The sequence below is a fragment of the Prionailurus viverrinus genome, chromosome B1 (genome assembly GCF_022837055.1).
Source record: "Prionailurus viverrinus isolate Anna chromosome B1, UM_Priviv_1.0, whole genome shotgun sequence".
NCBI classification, from domain to species: domain Eukaryota; kingdom Metazoa; phylum Chordata; class Mammalia; order Carnivora; family Felidae; genus Prionailurus; species Prionailurus viverrinus.
In genome coordinates this window covers 112,051,293-112,071,122 of record NC_062564.1, presented here as the reverse complement: position 1 = coordinate 112,071,122, position 19,830 = coordinate 112,051,293, and the positions used below count along the sequence as shown (strand labels likewise).

At 36.2% G+C, this 19,830-nt stretch overlaps 1 pseudogene; it reads right to left on the bottom strand.

Moving 5' to 3' along the window:
* Positions 1–10,015: 10,015 nt before the first annotated feature.
* LOC125163324 (gametocyte-specific factor 1-like) lies at positions 10,016–10,516 on the bottom strand (annotated as a pseudogene).
* Between the last annotated feature and the right edge of the window lie 9,314 nt (positions 10,517–19,830).

Genomic DNA, 19,830 nt, shown 5'->3' with positions numbered 1-19,830 from the left:
TAGGTGTATGGAGAGAGAGAGAGAGAGAGAGAGAGAGAGAGAGAGAGAGAGAGAGAGAGAGAGAGAGAGAAATAGAGACAGAGAAAAAGAAAGAAAACTAAAATGTGGCAAAATGTTAGCAATTGCATAATCCAGGCAAAGGATATGTGCTGGTGTTTATACTGCTCTGAAGTTTTGAAAATTTCAAAATGAAAAGTTGAGGGGAAAGGAGAATTATCTTCTTTTATTTTTTAAGTTTTTTATTTAATTATAGTTGACACACGGTGTTAAATTAATTTCAGGTGTACAACATAGTGACTCAACTTCTCTATACATCATGCTATACTCACAAGTGTAGTTACTCTCTGTCACCATACATTGCTATTATAATATCATTAACTATATTCCAGATTCTGTGCCTTTATACCCATGGCTTACTTATTTCATATCTGGAAGGCTGTATCTCACACTCCCCTTCAACCATTTTTCCCATCTCCCCACTTCCCATCCCTCTGGCAATAATCAGTTTTTTCTCTGTATTCATAGATCTGATTCTGATTTTGATTTTTTTTTTTTTTTAGATTCCATATATGAGTAAAATCGTATGGTATTTGTCTTTCTCAGTCTGACTTATTTCACTTAGTATAATACCCTCTAGGTATCTTGTTACAAATGGCAAGATCTCATCCTTTTTTATGGTTGTGTAAAGATCCATTGTGTGTGTGTGTGTGTGTGTGTGTGTGTGTGTGTGTGTGTGTGTGTTACCCCACATCTTCCTTATCCATTTGTCTATTGAGAGACATTTAGGTTACTTTCACATCTTGGCTATTGAAAATAATGATGCAATAAACACAGGGTGCATATATCTTTTTGAATTAGTGTTTTTGTTTTCTTTGGGTAAAAACACAGTAGTAGAATTATTGGATCATATGGTAATTCTATTTTTAATTTTTTGAGAAACCTAAGTGAGAATTGTCTTAACTTTTAAGTAAATTAGAAGTAAATTTACAAACAATATAAAAACATGCTCTTCTAATTTAAAAAGTCAGTAATCTAGACTCAGGCTAGACTGTTGGCTCCAAATAACTTCTGGAAGCCAGACTAAATTATTCAAGACAAGTTTGTACCTAGAACAATGAAATGAGGACAAGTAATATGCCCATGGGAAAATTTTATCTAGGTCATTTTGAATCTCTTCTTGTTATTTATAATTTAAAATTTATTTATTATACATAGTTTGTATATTAGCTACTTGATACAATAGGCTATGACATTAGGACAGAAAATTTTGGAGCAAAATCCACTATCATTAAAAATATTCCTCTTAACTATAATAATGTTTATTCCTCTAATACAGTATCCCTTTCCTTCTACTTATTGCTAATATATCACTTGTTAAACTAAGGCTTTTTGTTGAATAACATAAAATACTGGTCAAATAAACAAATTAAGGGAATAAAAGAATAGTCTTTTACTTGCTGCTATTCTCTGGCTTTCTATAAATATTTTTTCAGTACCTGCAATTAAAGCAGATATTATTGTCCTACTTAACTTCTCTACAATCACCTCCTTCTCCCTATTATCCAATAAACACCTGCTCAATTAAATATTTGAGCTACTTATGAAATAGAAACCACATTTCCCCCTCATTCTTTTTCTGATATTTATATGTGTTTTCCATTTACCTTTAAATCCTAAGATAGTACTCAACACCAAAACTGGAAGAAGAGACCCATTAGAATCAAATCTAGTTATACATTTGAAGTTTGCTAAGATAGTATTAATTAGACACTGGAATAAGACACCTACATTTATTTCTTCACTGTGAGAAATTTAATAAATCTAAAAGTCTAAGTTTTAGAAAAGGAGAACTAGTTAAACTGTTAATCACCATAGCCTTCAGAGAATAGCAGTGCAAATTTCTCTACATAAGTTGATACAAGATTAAAATATGGATTTGTTTTAGACTATTTTGACATATCATTCTAAAATTAAGAAAACATAAATTATGTAAATTAACATATATAACAGTTTAAATTAAATGGTACAAAAATAAACAGAAAACTTAGAGTGACATCATCAAGATGGTAACATAAGTCATTCCTGACTTGATTCCCCCTCACAAAAACAACTAACATCTACTGAAGAGCAAGACACTGAGAGAATCCTAGAAGATGGGGATGGGTCTGAGGTACCTCCCCCACACCAGAGACCAAGACAGACTGCATTAGAAGGGTAAGAGAAGCAGCTACATGTTGACCACATGGCCCCATCCCCAGGACAGCACAGCACCACATGGAGAGGTCTCCCCTGATCCTTCAGTTCCTCCAGCTACTGAGGGTAGCTCCTGTCCTCCAGACAAGATAATCAGCATCATGGGTCACTTTGTGGGAGGCTCCACTCTGATCTTGCACTATGGGGACTGTAGGGAAATCTGTAGGACCCCGCCACTGGGAATCTGACTGTGACAGAGAAGGGAGGAGGGGCTTGCAAAAACAAGCAATGGATCTTGGCAGACCAAGTTCGTATCTGCAATGCCCTTGTAATCCCAATCAGCAGCTTTGTTCATCTGCAAAATCAAGCTGGGGATACTCTAACCAGGGAACTCATTGGGGTATGGATCTACGTAACAGATCCTCAAGTGGGTTTTGACAGCCCTAGAGTCCATTTGGCCCACACCCAGGCAAGGTGCTGAGTCACAGCCTCACATGCTGTGGAAAGTGCCCCCATCAGACCAAGAGGGCTAGTGACAACTCCTAATAGCTATGCAGCCCAGTGATACTCAAGCTGAGAGGCAAATAAGCAGAGCTGATTACCCTCAGAGCAAAGCCAATACTGGGTATGGAAGCTTCCCATACTATGCACAGGCAGAGGGATTAGTTCACAGCCAAGGCTGAGGGTAGCTCCTGGTTCCTCCCAAATAGAGAGCTTGTAGCCTGGACTAGCCCTGCAGCTCCCATACAGAGCTGAGATATTGTCACACCAGTAGCCTGAAGTGGCCCTCATGGGAGGTGAGACATTGTTCCACCTCCTTGGAGGGTGCCTTCTAGCCTCATCTAAACAGAAGGGCTAGTGACAATACCTCAAAGCTATTCAGCCCAGCAGCAGTGAAGCCAAAAGGATAGACAGAGCCAACAGTTTGCAGAGCAAAGCCAGTGACCTTCTTCAAGGGAACTTGGGAACTTCAAGGGAGCCCAGGGAACTTGGGATGCAGGATGGCTTTAGTTAAGACAACAAACAAAGAGCTTTTCCAAATTTTTAGAGATGCTTCTGCTGTACCCGGGGGACGGGGGGTGGGGGGAATCTAATTTGTAGCACCACTCATTGCTAAGTACAGCCTTCAGCTTGTCCCACAAAGCAACCCAACCAGAGCACACGGGAAGAGATGTAGCCAATTAAGCAGCCCTAGGTACAGTGGCACTTGAACAAAGAACACAGCACATGGCTTCCCCAGTCTGTAGAGCAAAACTAGTGGCTTCATGTGACCAGAGAATTCAGTGCACACTCAGGCCTGATTTGGGCCCCCAATTAACTGTACAGGCCCTAGACCCTGTACTAGTGCTCTCCCCAGGCAGAGAAGATAATTCATATCCTCATATATTACTGAATATGGTGCCTGGACCTAACCATCTAGTACGCTTGACCAAAGAATTCAGACAACTATGGAGCTGATCCTATAGCCTCACTTGGTAGGGAGCAAAGTTAGCAATCCTATCCAGCGGCCAGTAACACACATTCCATCCCTGTCCTCAGAGCATGAACAGTTGCCTCACTGTTCATAGAGGCCATAATAAGAGGCCCTATTACCAGCAGACACATTGAAAAACCTAAACTGAGAAAATTGATGAAGAACTGTCTCTGCCAAAGTAACCTATAAAGTCTAGGGGAAAAAAGCTCTATTACTGAAATGTGCAGAGAGCAATGTAAGGAATCAAGGAAAAATTAGGTAAATATGAAACCACCAAAGGAAATTAACCAAACTCCAATAACTGACCATAAAAAAAATAGACATCTAATAAACAGTCAGACAAAGAATTCAGAATAATTATCTTAGGAAAGCTTAGCAAACTACAACAAAGCACAGAAAACTAAACAGTATTTAAAAAAAAAACAATGCATAAAAAATAAGAAGTTTGACAAGAAAGTAGCAATCATCAAAAACAAAACAAAACAAAACCCAGAAATCTTAGAGTTGAAAAATACAATAACTGAACTGAAGAATTCAATAACTTCAAAAGCAGGCCAACCATGCAGAAGGAAGAATCAGCAACCCGGAAGATAGGATATAGGGAATTAGTTAGATGAGGGGGGAAAAAAAGCATGAAAACATGTGAAGAATGTGTATGGGAATTATAAGACACAATGAAAAGAAACAACATTTGCATTATGGGAATTCTAGAGAAAAAGAAAAAGGGAAAGATATAGAAAGTATATTGAAATCAAATAATAGCTGAAACTTCTCAGACTTGAAGAGAGATGAGCATCCAGCTCCATGAAGCCCAAAGGATACCAAATAGCTTGAACCTACAAAGGGCCACACCAAGACACATTATAATTAAATCATGTAAAGTCAAAGACAAAACATTTTAAGAGCAGTAATATAAAAGAGAATTTACATACAAGGGAACCCCACAAGACTATAGGTTGATTTCTCAACAGAAACTTTTCAAGCCAAAAGAGAAAGAAATATATTTAAAATTTGAAAGAAAATAGCTGTCAACCAAGAATTCTATACCCAGCAAAGTGGTCCTTCAGAAACAAAGGAGGGATAAAGACCTCCCCAAACAAACAAATGCTAAGGACATTCATTACCACTAGATCTGCCTTACAAGATATGCTAAAGGAGTTCTATAAATGGAAGTAAAATAACATTAACTAACATCATGAAAGCACAAAAAGGTAGTAAAAATCTCACTGGTAATTGTAAACATATATCATAGTTAGATTCTGCAATATGGTAATAGAGGTGCAAAACTCACATACAACTCTAGTTTAAAAGTTAAAAAAAAAATGAACACAGAGGAGTGCCTAGATGGCTCAATCAATTGAGTGTCTGACTTCTGCTCAGGTCATATCTCATGGTTCATGAGTTCAAGCCCAACATTGGGCTTTGCACTGACAGACTGGAGACTTCTTTGGATTTGTCTCCCTCTCTCTCTGCCCCTCCCATGTTCATGCTCTCTCTCTGTCTCAAAAATAAAATAAATATTAAAAAAAAAATTAAATGAGCACCACAAAAATAACCATAAATACAATAATTGGTTACTAGGGTCGCAATAAATTTTTAAAAATGTGAATCATAACAGCAATAACCTAAATTGTGAGAGGGAGAAGTAAAAGTGTAAAGTATAATAACTTTATTGCAAGTTGAATTGTTATTGGTTTAGAATAGAGTGTCATTTTCTTAACACCTAAGACTTAACACTTTCTTAACATTTTTTCTTTCTCTTTTTTTTTATAATTAATTGTCAAATTAGCTAACATACAGTGTAGTCTTGGCTTCAGGAGTAGATTCCCATGATTCATCACTTGCATACAATACGCAGTGTTCATCCCAACAAGGGCCCTCCTCCTCAACCTCCCACCCCATCAACCCTCAGTTTGTTCTCTGTATTTAAGAGACTCATAATTTGCCTCCTTCTCTGTTTGTAACTTATTTTTCCTTCCCTTCCCCTATGGTTTTCTATTAAGTTTCTCAAGTTACACATATGAGTGAAAACATATGATACCAGTCTTTCTCTGACTGACTTATTTCATTTAGGATAATACACTCCAGTACCATCCACGTTATTGCAAATGGCAAGATCTCATTCTTTCTCGTCACTGAGTATATATACACCACATCTTCTTTATCCATTCATCAGTTGGTGGACATTTGGGCTCTTTCCATAATTTGGCTATTGTTGACAGCACTGCTATAAACATTGGGGTATATATGCTCCTATGAATCAGCACTCCTGTATCCTTTGAATAAATTCCTAGTAGTGCTATTAGTGTGTCATAGTGTAATTCTATTTTTAATTTTTTGAGGAACCTGCACACTGTTTTCCAGAGCGGCTGCACCAGTTTGCATTCCTACCAACAGTGCCAGAAGGTTCCCCTTTCTCCACATCCTCACCATCATCTGTTGTTAAGGTGGCATCTCAATATGATTTTGATTTGTATTTCCCTAATGATGAGTGATGTTGAGCATCTTTTCATGTCTGTTGGCCATCTGGATGTCTTCTTTTGAATTTCTTTACTGGATTATTTGTTTTTCGGGTGTTGAGTTTGGAAGTTTTTTATAGATTTTTGATAGTAACCCTTTATCCAATATGTCATTTGCAAATATCTTCTCCCATTCCATCAGTTGCCTTTTAGTTTTGTTGATTGTTTCCTTTGCTATGGGGAAGCTGTTTATCTGGATGAGGTCCCAATAGTTCATTTTTGTTTTTATTTCCCTTGCTTTCAGAAGCATGTCAAGTAAGAGTTGTTGTGGGCAAGGTTAAAGAGATTGCTGCCTGTTTTTTCCTATAGGATTTTAATGGTTGCCTGACTCACATTTAGGTCTTTCATCCATCTTGAATTTATTTTTGTGGATGGTGTAAGAAAGTGGTCCAGTTTCATTCTCCTGCATGTTGCTGTTCAGTTCTCCCAGCAACATTTGCTAAAGAAACTGTCTTTTTTCCATTGGATACTCTCTCCTGCTTTGTCAAAGATTAGCTTGCTATATATTTGTGAGTCCATTTCTGGGTTCTCTATTCTATTCCATTGTCTTTGTGTCTGTTTTTGTGCCAATACCATATTGCCTTGATGATTACAGCTTTGTAATACAGGCTAAAGTCCAGGATTGTGATGTCTCCAGCACTGGTTTTCTTCTTCAACATTACATTGGCTATCCAGGTCTTTTGCAGTTCCATACAAATTTTAGGATCATTTGTTCTAGCTCTGTGAAGAATGCTGATATTATTTTTATTGGGATTGCATTGAATGTGTATATTGCTTTGGGTAGTATTGAAATTTTAACAATATTTGTTCTTCTAGTCCTTGAGCATGGAATGTTTTTCCATTTTTCTGTGTCTTCTTCAATTTCTTTCATAAGCTTTCTATAGTTTTCAGCATACAGATCTTTTACTTCTTTGGTTAGGTTTATTCCTTTGGTTAGGTATTTAATGGTTCTTGGTGCAAATGTAAATGGGATTGATTCCTAGATATCTCTTTCTGTTGCTTCATTATTATTGTATAGAAATGCAACCGATTTCCATTCATTGATTTTATATCCTGAGACTTTGTTGAATTCATGTATCAGTTCTAGCAGCATTTTGGTGAAGTCTTTTGGGTTTTTCATGTAGAGTATCGTGTCATCTGTGAAAAGTGAAAGTTTGACTTCTTTGCCAATGTGGATGCCTTTTACTTCATTTTGTTGTCTGATTGTGAAGCTAGGACTCTCAACACTGTGTTAAACAACAGTGGTGAGAGTAGACATCCCTATTGTGTTCCTGATCTCAGGGGGAAAGCTCTCAGTTTTTCCCCATTGAGGAAGATGTTAGCTGTGGGCCTTTCATAAATGGCTTTTATGATGTTAAGGTATGTTCCTTATATCCTAACTTTCTTGAGGGTTTTTATTAAGAAAGGATGCTGTAATTTGTCAAGTGCCTTTTCTGAATCTATTGAGAGGATCATATGGTTCTTATCCTTTCTTCTATTAATGTGATGTATCATGTTGATTGATTTGCAAATATTGAACCTGTCCTGTATCCCAGGAATGAATCCCACTTGATCATGGTGAATAATTCTTTTAATGTACTGTTGAATTCAATTTGATAAGTATCTTGTTGAGAATTTTTGCATCCATGTTCATCAGGGATATTTGCCTATATTTCTCCTTTTTAGTGGGATCTTTGGTTTGGGAAGGTAATACTGGCTTCATAGAATGAGTCTGGACACTTTCCTTCCATTTCTATTTTTTGGAGCAGCTTGAGAAGAATAGGTATCAACTCTGCTTTAAATGTCTGGTAGAATTCCCCTAGGAAGACTTCTAGCTTAGGACTCTTATTTCTTGGGAGATTTTTGATAACTGATTCAATTTGTTCACTTGTCATGGGTCTGTTCAAATTTTCTATTTCTTCCCTTTCGAGTTTTGGTAGTGTGTGGGTATCTAGGAATTTGTCCACCTACAAGTACTACTATATTTAAAAGGGGTCATACAATGTCCAGGGCCTGGCACTTCAGGAAGTGTTTTTGGAATGTTTTGCGTGCACTCTGGTGTTGCGCCTTTGGCTGCTCTATCCCATTGTCATTGCGGTGGATTGTTTGGTATTTCCACCATGTGTGCTTTGATTTTTCCTTGAAGTAACCCTGGAAAAAGGGGGAAAGGGTGGGAGGCACCTTATACAGGTACAGAAAGAGAAATGAAAGGGAGGGGGAAAAAAGACCAGACAGAAAATCAAAGAACATATAAGGCTTAATCCAGGAAGAGAGAGAGGAAAATAAAGAAGAGAGAGATAGAGGAAAAGGTGTGAAAAGAATAGAATAAAAATGCCTGATTAAACAACCAGAATAGAGAAAGAAAGGGAAAAAAAATGTATGTGTGTGTGTGTGGATGTATATATGTGTGTGTGTGTATATGTGTGTGTGTGTGTGTGTGTGTGTGTGTGTGTATATATATATATATATATATATATATATATATATATATATCAAAAAGGTATTTGGCCCCAAATCAAATCAGAAGCTATGAGCTTGATTCCAAAGGAAATTAAAAAGCAAACAAACAAAAAAAGAGGAGAGTAGAAAGAAAAAGAAAGGAAAAGAGAAGGAAAGAAAAGAAAAAAGAAAAAACAATAATAGTTTTTAGAAGTTTTTTTTAAAAAAAGACTATCATACAAAACTGCAGGACAGTTGCCTGTTGGTACCTGGGATTGGTGGCTATGCTGGTGTGGAGGAGAGGCCATCTGGTTCCTGATTTTGTGTCAGTTTTACTTCAGTAGATATGCAGTTACCATGCACAGAGGGACAGGGTTTGGTGTAAATGTGTCATGCCTCCCCTTGGGGTTACCATCCTGTTCCCTGAAGCCCCACCCTGTTGTTGATGGGGAGAAAATGGCGACACCCCAATCTTTCCTCCCCAGACTGAGTGTCTCAAACTACACTGTTCAGGAAGCCCTCACAGAGTAGTGCAGGCAATCAGCCTGTTGTGCTCGTCTCCGGTGCCTCCTAAGCTCTCAGCTGGGATTCAAAACCTGATGTCTTAAAGGATCCCACACAACATGAACCTGGATCTGGGGTAGCACCACCCCACCCTGCTTATAAAGGGCCTCTGGCTGGAGACTGCAGGGTCTTTTGTCCTTGGGTGGGCAATAAACCCTCTTCCCACAGACTCGAGAGAAGGGACTACTGTTTCCCAGTGCGCCCCTGAAATGGCTACTGTGCCCCAGGGCTGGCTTCCTTCCCAACTGGACATGATCACACAGCAGTGGCTTTGGTCTGGAGAAAGTCATGCACCCCTGAAAACTCTGATGTTTAGCTTCCAAAGCTGTTTGCAAAGTAGAAACTGTCACTCTTCATATTTTTTCTTCCTCAGTCCATGGTCCAGAGAGGTCTTTTTCTTGTCCACATAAAATATCACACTTCCACAGCCTCTCTTTGTCTTTCTGTTGTCTCTCCACAGAAGGAGTTCCCCCTCTTCCATGCCAACACCACCCATTTTATCTCTCCCAATTTGCAGATATGCACCTCTGTCCCACCAACCTCTTTCCACCTGTGGAGATTTTTCTGTCCTCCATACACTGTATTCCTGGGTATTTCGGGTGTTCTGACCTCAATACAGCTGTGTTTGAAGGACAAGGGACATCCCAGTTCCCCTACTTTTCTGCCATCTTATCTCCTCCCCTCCTAACACTTTTTTCCTTAAGAAATTTAAGATTTTCTTTTCAGTTTGAAAGTCACAGTTTATCTTTCTATAATTAGCTTAGGAGAAAAGAGATGAATAACCCACTGGTAGTGGAAAGAAGCAAGAGTCTTCTAGGGCGCAGCATTTGATGAGATAGACATTCTGTTACTGTGCACTTCCATTATTTTTCCATGGCAGAACATATAGCAGAGACTTGGGAATGCACATACCTGAAGCCAGTTTACTCTTTTGTTCCATAACTATGTTGCTTTCAGGGCTGTTGTTGCCATAGTAGTTGGTTGTGCCCCAGACAAATGGGTGCTGGTCTGTTCCCACAGATCTTTATCCCACTCTTCATTGCAAGTATGGAACTGCCATATGCTCTCAGCCAGAGTCTCCTGTCCAAGATTTCTGGTTTGGTTGACAACAACCTGCACAATACAACTTTTATCATTACAGCTTGAGATATAATGACTGATTTGGGGCCAAAGAACCTGGTGGTGAGCATTAAAGAGACAAGTAGCCAATTGTTTGTGACATCAGAAAGATTCATTTTACACTTGATAAGATGATAAGGAAACCTGCAGACCCTCATCTGTGGTTTTTATCACAGGGGCATTGTAATGGCTTTTCAGGGTCCAGGGAATTGATCTAAGTGTCTTCCATGTTGGAAATGAGGGAGATAAATCCAAGTGCTCAATGGAGAAATGCTCTCCTCACAATCACCTTCTCTCCACAACCCAGCAATGCTCACTTCTGGACTAAGATATTTTATGTAAGCCTCATGATAACTACAAGAAAAATCTTGTGGTATTTGAAAAAAGACCATGATAAAGAAGTCAAAGCACACTGACACCAAAAACATCAAAACCCACAAAAAAGACAGAAGTGTAAGAAGCAAGGAACAAATGGATCTACAAAACAAGCATAAAACAATGAAAAAAGGGCAATAGTAAATCTTACCTATCAATAATTACTCTAAATGGAAACAGATTGAACTATCCAGTCAAAAGACACAGAATGGCTGAATTAAAAAAAAAAAAGATCTAATAATATGCAACCTATAAGAGACTTACTTTAGCCTTAAAGACACATACACTGAGAGTGAAGGAATAGGAAAAACAAAACAAAACAAAACAAAAAACATTTCAAGCAAATGGTAACCAACAAAAAGCAGGAGTAACTATGTATATCAGACAAAATAGACTTTAAAAATGGTATAAAAAAAGACAAAGAGGGTTATTATAAAATGATAAAAGGGTCAGTACATTAAGAAGATATAATAATTGTAAATATTTATGTGCCCAACATCAAAGCACCTAAAAATATGAAGTGAAAACTGACAGAGCTAAAAGGAGAAATAAACAATGATATAAAAATATTTGGGGACTGTAATACCCTGCTCTCAACAATGGATAGATTATCAAGAGATAATAAATAAGGAAACAACTGATTTGAACATCTTATATCAAATGGACCTAACAGACAAATATAGAACATAGAACATTGTATGCAACAACAGCACAATACACATTTTTGTCAAGCATACATGGAACATTTCCTAGGACAGATCATATGTTAGGTCACAAAACTAATCTTAGAAAATTGAAGAAGACTGAAATCATACCAAGTATCTTCTCTGACCACAATGGCATGAAACTAAGAGTCAGTAAGAGGAGGAAAACTGGAAAATTCATAAACTCATGGAAATTAAACAACATTCTCCTAAACAACGAATGAATCAAAGAAGAAATTAAAATGAAATTTAAAGTTTCTTTAAACAAAAAAATATGGAAACACAATTTACCAGAATTTATGGGATGCAGCAAAGCAGTTCTAAGGAGGAAGTTTATGATAATAAACTTCTAAACTAAGAAGCAAGAAAAATCCCAAGTAAACAACCTAATGATGCCTTAAGAAACTAGGAAAAGAACAAAGTAAGCCAAAAGTTAACAGAAGGAAGAAATAATAAAGATTAAAGCAGAAATAAATGAAACAGAGAAGAGAAAAACAGTAGAAATGATTGACCAAATTAAGAATTTGTTCTTTCAGAAGATAAAATTGATAAACTCTTAGCTAGACTAACCAAGCAAAACAAAAGAAAAACAAACAAATGAACAAAAGGACCCAAATCAACAAAATTATAAATAAAAAAAAAGATACATTCAAATGATACCACAGAAATTCAAAAGATCAAAATATGCCAACAATCTGAACGACCTAGAAGCAATGGAAAAATTTTTTAGAAACATACAATTTACTATGACCAATTCAAGAAGAAATAGAAAATCTGAAAAGGCCAATTACTAATAAAGAGATTGAATCAATAATCTAACATCTTCCAATGAAGAAAAACCAAGACCAGATGGCTTCCCTGGTGAATTTTACCATTTCAAGAATAATTAATATCAATCCTTCTCAAACTCTTACTCAACATTATTCTCAACATTACTCTGACACCAAAACCAGAAAACACTACTAAAAAGAAAATTGCAGGCCATTATTCCTGATGAACAAAGTTGAAAATTTTCTTAATGAAATATTAGTAAATCAAATTTAGCAACAGATTAAAAGGCTCATTCACTATGACCAAGAGGGATTTATCCCTGGTTTGCAAGGATAGTTCAACATACACAGATCTATCTATCATATTAACAAAATGAAAGAAAATAATCATATTATCTCAATAGACTCAGAAAAAGCATTCAGTGAAATTCAACATCTATTCATGATAAAAACTCCTAAAAAATTAGGCATAGAAGGAACATATCTCAACATAATAAAGGTCGTATATGACAAGCTGACAGCTAACATCATATTCAGTGGTGAAAGAATGAAAGTTTTTCTTTTATGATCGAGACAGGACAAGGGTTCTCACACTCACCACTCTTGTTCCACCTATTACTAGAAGTCCTGGCTAGAGTAGTCAGGCAATAAAAAGAAATAAGAGGTATCAGAATTGGAAAGGAAGAAGTAAAACTGCCTGCATTTGAAGATGATATGATTATATATATATATATATATATATATATATAGTCCTAAAGACTATACTCAAAAACTTTTAGATCTAATCAATGAATTCAGTAAATTTGCAAGATACAAAACATACAAAAATCAGTGGCATTTCTATACACTAACACTGAAATTTCTGAAAAAAAATTAATTAATCCCATTTACAATAGCATCAAAAAGGACAAATATTTAGAAATAAATTTAAGTAAGGAGTTAAAAGATTTCTATGCTGAAAAAGAAACTGAAGAAGATACAAATAAAGGCAAAGGTGCCCCCTGTTCATGAATTGAAAGAATTAATGTTGTTAAGATGTGAATACTACCAAATGCCGTCTGTAGATCAATGCAATCTCTATCAAGATTCCAATGGCATTTAATTGGATATTCACATGTAAAAGAATGAAGCTGGACCCATACATCATTCCACTCACAAAAATTAACTTGAAATGGATAAAAGACTTAAATATAAGACCTGAAACCATTAAACTCCTAAAAGAAACCCCTAGAAGAAAACATAGGAACAAAGCTCTCTGGCTTTGGTCTTGACAATAATTTTTTGTATACAATACCAAAAACACAAGCAACAAAATAACAAATAAACAAGTGGGAATGCATCCAACTAAAAGTACTCTACACAGCAAAAGATAGTATCAACAAAGTGAAAAGACAATCTACAAATTGGGAAAAATTATTTGCAAACCATATATCTCATAAGGGTTAATATCCAAAAAATGTAATGAACTCATACCAACTCAATGTCAAAAAAAACAACAAACCAACACAAAAGAAAAAAAATATTGAAAATATGGGCAAAGGACCTGAATAAACATGTCTTCAAATAGAATACATGAAAGGCCAATAGGTATGAAAAGATGCTCAATCTCACTAGTCATTAGAGAAATACAAATTAAAAGCACAATAAGATATCACCTCATGCCTATTAGAATGGTCATCATCAAATAGCCAAGAGATAACAAGTGCTGGCGAGGCTGTGGAGAAAAGGAAACCCTTGTGCACTGTTGGTGGGATTGTAAACTGGTATAGCCTATGGAAATTGGTATTACTATGGAAGACCGTATGGGGGTTCCTCAAATTGATTTAAAAAATAGAACTGCTATATGACCCAGCAATTTCATTTCTGAGAATATATCCAAAGGTATCAAAGACACTAACTTGAAAAGGTATCTGTATCTCCATGTTCATAGCAGTGTTATTTACAATAGCCAAGACATGGAAACAACCAACCTAAATGTTTATCATTCAGCCATAAGAAATGAGAAATCCTACCATTTGTGACAACATGAATGGATCTTGAAGACATTATGGTAAGTGAAATAAGTTAGATAAAGACAAATAACTGTATGATCTCACTTTTATGTGGAATCTAAAAAAACAAAAACAAAAACAAAAAAACTAAGAAAAAAATCCCAAATTCATAGAAAAAGAGATCAGACTTGTGTTTACCAAAGGCAGGGTGTAGAGGGAGAGAGAATCAGAGGAAGTTGATCAAAAGGTACAAGCTTCTAGTTAAAGATAAATAAGTACTAGGATGTAATGTACAACATAATGACTATAGCTAATAAATATACAGGAAAATTGTCAACAGAGTAAATCATCACAAAAAGATAAGTTATCATCTATGAATTATCATCATAAGGAAATTTTTTTCCTTATTCTTATTTTCTTTTTATGTATCTATGTAAGAAATGGATGTTGGTGAACCTACTGTGCTAATCATTTCATTTTATATTTATATATATATATATATATATATATACACATATAAATCATCATTCTGTATACCTCAAGCTTATACAGCGACGTGTATCAATTATTTCTCAAGAAAACTGGAAAAAGGAAAGAATTTTTCTTAAGTAGGAGAATAGACGTTGGTATCACAGAGACCTGTTTTGACTATGTCTTTGACATTAACTGTTCAAAGTTGTGATATTATTTAACATCCGCACTTGAGTTTCCTAATCTGTAAAAGGTATAGTATTTTTATTGTGTTATTGGGGAGAATAAATGAACAAATATATATAAAATGCTTGATACAGGGCAAACCCTCAACAAATGCTCATCTTCTACAAAACAACTTGCCCCAAATGATCTGCCAATAATGTGTCTTCCTTTATAAAAACAGTTTCTTAATAATGGTGGTGAACAATCAATTTTCCAATCATATCTATAACTAAATTTTACTTCCCGAATTAAGTCTTGCCACAAACATGGGTGTGACTCTTCTTTGTAATCATAAAAAAACAAAGGGTTGGATTGAGATGATCTTTTAGGTCATAGAATTCTAACACTGCTTAATTTTAATTTTTTTCTAAAGAAGAATTTGTCTTTTCAAATGTAATAAGCAGGCATATATAGTTTACATAAATCTGGCACAAATTTAACATGATTAAAATTATTTTGATTATTGTTCTTCAAAGAGATAGCTGGTTATATGGCAGCTAAATGAAAACAGAAACAACATTATGAAACTCAGTAAAATGCATTGTGAGAAAATGAACAGACTACTAGCCCAGTCTCATCAAATGAGGGGTCCTTCTCACAGCTGAGCCAAGCAAAGGGGTCTCAGAAGCACTGGTCCTTCTATTTGCATCACATTAATTAAGGTTTTGAGTCACTGGGTTTACAACCTTCTTAAATCCCACATCCAATATTTCTCAATATACATTTGGCCTTATTCCTCAAAAAACGGCTTAAAATAAATCCCAGGTTCCTGAAATGAAATGCCATTTTTTAAATTCAATTTCATCACTCTTTCTCGTTTTGTTGTTGTTGTTGTTGTTTTGGGGGTTTTTTTGTTTGTTTGTTTGTTTTGGGGGGTTTTTTTGGTTTTGGGGATTTTTGTTGTTGTTGTTTCTGTTTTGTTTTTTGTTGTTTTTATTGTTGTTGTTGTTGTTTATTACTGTGTGTGAACAGTACACAAAACCGCCACTGGTATAAGCTGATACAGGAGTAGTAGCCCTGATATCTCTACTACGTACCTTTCTGCTTCTCATAGTATGGAAATCTCTTGACATTATGATTTAATATTGTTTTTAGATAATGTTAAAAAGTAGACTCAATTTACAGATATTTGAGAGATGCAAAATAAAAAGAATGAAATAAAAAGATACTCCCTTTAATGCAGTTTGATATTTCCAGACAAACTGGGAGCCATATTAACTCAACCTGTGCTTATAACCTTAGCAAGACAAGCATATTTGGGGTTTTAACAACCTCCCAGCTATTAACCTGAGAAGTACATTCGACAGGAAGATAAGAAAGCAGTGTTTTGCAAGTATGCATTTCTCCTTCAAGATACATACATTCCCTTTCTCATTAGTTTCCACATCCTCTAGAGAAAAAAAATGAAGAAAGTCAAATACATTATTTGATTCAAATTTAAACCCATAAATTTGTCAGTCTGAATTGCTGCTTTCTTTCCAAAGACATTTAAAACAATTTACTTTTCATATTGGCCACAAGCTAAATATGATCTCAGCTTCCTTAAAAAGGGACTCTGTTAAGGCTGAGAGAATACGGGTATGTGGCTCCCCCCAGCGGCCATTGGGAACGTCAGCACAGTTCAGAGAGAGACGTGGAGAAAGTGATGCTTTGAATTCTCGCCAGCAAAGGCCCACTGTCCAATCTTCTTCACCACCTGGTAACAGCTGGTGTGTATGTAAAGATGAGATGAAAAACGGATAGAGGTCAAATCCAGGAGGACTTCCCTTGTATAGAAAATCAATTTAAAGTAACAAAAGTACCGAGATAAAATTTCCAAGAACTTCTGAAATTTAAATAACACAGCTTAAACTTTAGGGAAAAGAGATGGCCAGGGAAAAGACAGGAGCAGAGCTTTATTCCTCATAGCATTTCATTAATAGTTTTGCATTTAGAAAAGTACAAGAAAAACCGTAACACCAGGGGACAAGCTAATACCAGAATATTCCCAAGCTGACAAGCAATTTGGAGTGAAAACTGACATAATAAAAAAATTTTAATGTACTGAATATATTCCAGCTGAGAGCCCACAATATCAGCAATTCCCAGAGGTTCCGAGCAGACACTCAAAGATTCACAGGATCAGAATTTCTGGGCCTTGGCCCAGGTTCCAGCCATATCCCACATACAACATTGCCTTGACTCTCTTGAGGGTTCAACCTTCATAGCAGCCTCTAAATTCAAAGCACAGCTTCAGAGAAGGGAAAATGCTTTGGAATAAAGATGGGAAGATATATATGCCTTTCAAATTTATAAGCCTCTATTATTCACCAGCACCAGTGAGCCCACAAGCACTGTGCACAGACAATTCACAACCATGGGTGATGGGTGACTGTTCAGATAAGAACCAGGAGGGAGGTTAGGCTAACCCCTCTGACCAACAAAGCTGACGCATCAATTCTGATACCTCATCCCACCTCTTAAATGTGTCTCCTTAACGAATTCATGCATGCAACCCCTCCTTACCTTTGTCCCCTTTCTGGTTTCCTTTCTTCTATTTTTTACTGCTACCTGGCCTCTCCTCCCTAACACAGCCACCTCTACCAGGTCACTTTCCTCTACCTCAAAATACTGTTCTTTTCTGGGTTCAGGGTTTGGCTTTTCTCTCTCTTGGCTTTAATTTCCCTTAATCTTCATCTAATGAACTTTCCTCAGCCTCCTGTTATTACTAACACGTGAATCAGTCTGTTAAGGGATATATTACTGGAGATGTTCTACTACAAAGCATTATAGACTCATAGAGCTTAGAGCCCCGAAGGGTCTCAAAATATAATGTGGAAGACCCTTCAGCTAATAGGCTGTTAAGGTGCCTCTTTGAATTTTCCATATATTGAAATTGAGACTTACAGCCAGTAGGTGTCTTGCCCACTGATAATTACCTGGAATTTGCAGCTTCTTAAGACAGAATATTTCCCATTATAAACACCACCTCTTACACATAACAACACGGAAAAAGTTTCGAGAAAGGGGTTAGGTTGTTTGTACTTTTTGAGCATTGCCACTGAAATAAAAAGCCACCTGACAACACTTATTCTCGAATCTCAGTATTAGAAACAATCTACTATTTAATTAAAATGATTTTGTCTTTTACATTCTTCCTTTTTTTCCCCCTTCACTTCAATATGAATAATTGTCCCTCTTTAAGATAAATGTCTCTTCTCTGGTTATTGTGTATGAACACAAATATGTTCTCATTTTAAGGTATATTGTTTTCACCTGCCAGCTGTCATTAAAAATTGCATCTGCAAAAAGCAAGCCTTCCTCATGGTTTTTTATGTTTTGTTTTGCCCATGAAGGTTAATTGCAGTTCTGCTCCCATAGCTTCCTCACTGCTGTGGAGTTAACCATGGGTTCCCTGTGCTGGGAAAGGTTTATCAAAGGTCTGGAATGCAAAACAATGGCAACAATAAATATCAATTAGACCCAGGTCCTCTGCTCCCACTGCCTTCACAGGTTGAAGCAGCAAATCCAGCTTTTGACTTCAATGAGACTGGACTCTCCTAGAGCCACTGATGAGGCTGGAGACCTATTTCCAAGATAGCTCTTAGATCACAAATTTTCCGTCCTGATTAAGCTGATAATGTGGAGGCACTAGAGAGCAGTATCTCTGCCCTCTACCTTCTCAAAACAGCTTCTCTTGCCTGCTTGCAATTCTATCAGGCCTTAATTAATCAGTTAGGAGTATAAGTGACATGCGCCTCTGTCACCTGAAGTTTATTTTGTCATGGGCTAATAATTTGAGGAATTGAAATTGGGACTTGACTGTAGGACATCCAATTTTGACAGACATGCATTTCTCAACTGTCTTGTATATATCCCTTTTTAAAATTACAGTAAAACCTTGGCTTGCCAGCATAATTCGTTCCGGAAACATGCTTGTAATCCAGAGCACTAATCTATCAAAGAGAATTTCAAGAACCATTGGCTCAGTTGTGATCATGTGACATTTGGCATCACGTACTGCTCGTATCGCAAGACATCGCTCGTTTATCAAATTAAAACTTATTAGAAATGTCTGCTCGTCTTGTGGAACACTTGCAGAACAAGCTACTCACAATCCAAGGTTTTACCCTATTTGCTTTTTAAAATAGAATAAAAAATATAGGTAGAGTTATCTAAGAACATCAATATATAAAGATATATAAACTAATCTATCACATCAGGAAGATGGGATTCCCTGTAAAACATTCAGTTATTTAAATAAACAGAAAATTGCTAGTAATTTAACAAAATCATTGAAATAGTGACACAAAGACTAGCTACAGTGACCTCTAGTGTTCTTATGGATAAACAATCAATAGTTCTAAAAACAGCTGCTTGCTCCATTCACTCATTCCATTAACAAATATCAAATCAAATTATAATTTCTGAAAATGAAAGAGATCTCACTAGTAAGTCATACTTTACTGGTTATCATCTCCATGAAAAGAATATAACAAGAAAATTGTTTTTCATAATTAATATCTCACCATCTTGATCTCTTTGTCATTGTTGTCTTTAACTTTCTAGTCACTGTTCACATGTATAAGTATCAATGTAGTTAACAGTATATATTTTGTCCAATTGTGATCTTTTTTTTAATTTTAGGAAACTATTATATTTTCTTGATTCTCAACTTGGAAATAGAAGTTATAAACAGAGACATTAAAGGATTTATCACTGGAAAAGTGTGAGGTGTTGACATTGTATTTAAGTGCTTTTAGTGGCATGAGTTTAGCTCCATCTTCTAAAACACAGGTCCAATTAGCCAACAAAGGAGGTCACTAAACACCAAAATTAGGTAATAAGAATGCAGAGAGCAAATACCTAAATTACAGGATGCCTGGAATTCTGTTGTTCAGATTCTAGTCACCTGCAGGAGTGACAAATCAATCAATATACTACAGTTGGCCCTAAGATGAACCTGTGAAACAGAAATTGCTTAACTATGAGATACATGATTATGTTACCTTTGGTAAGTTGGCAAAA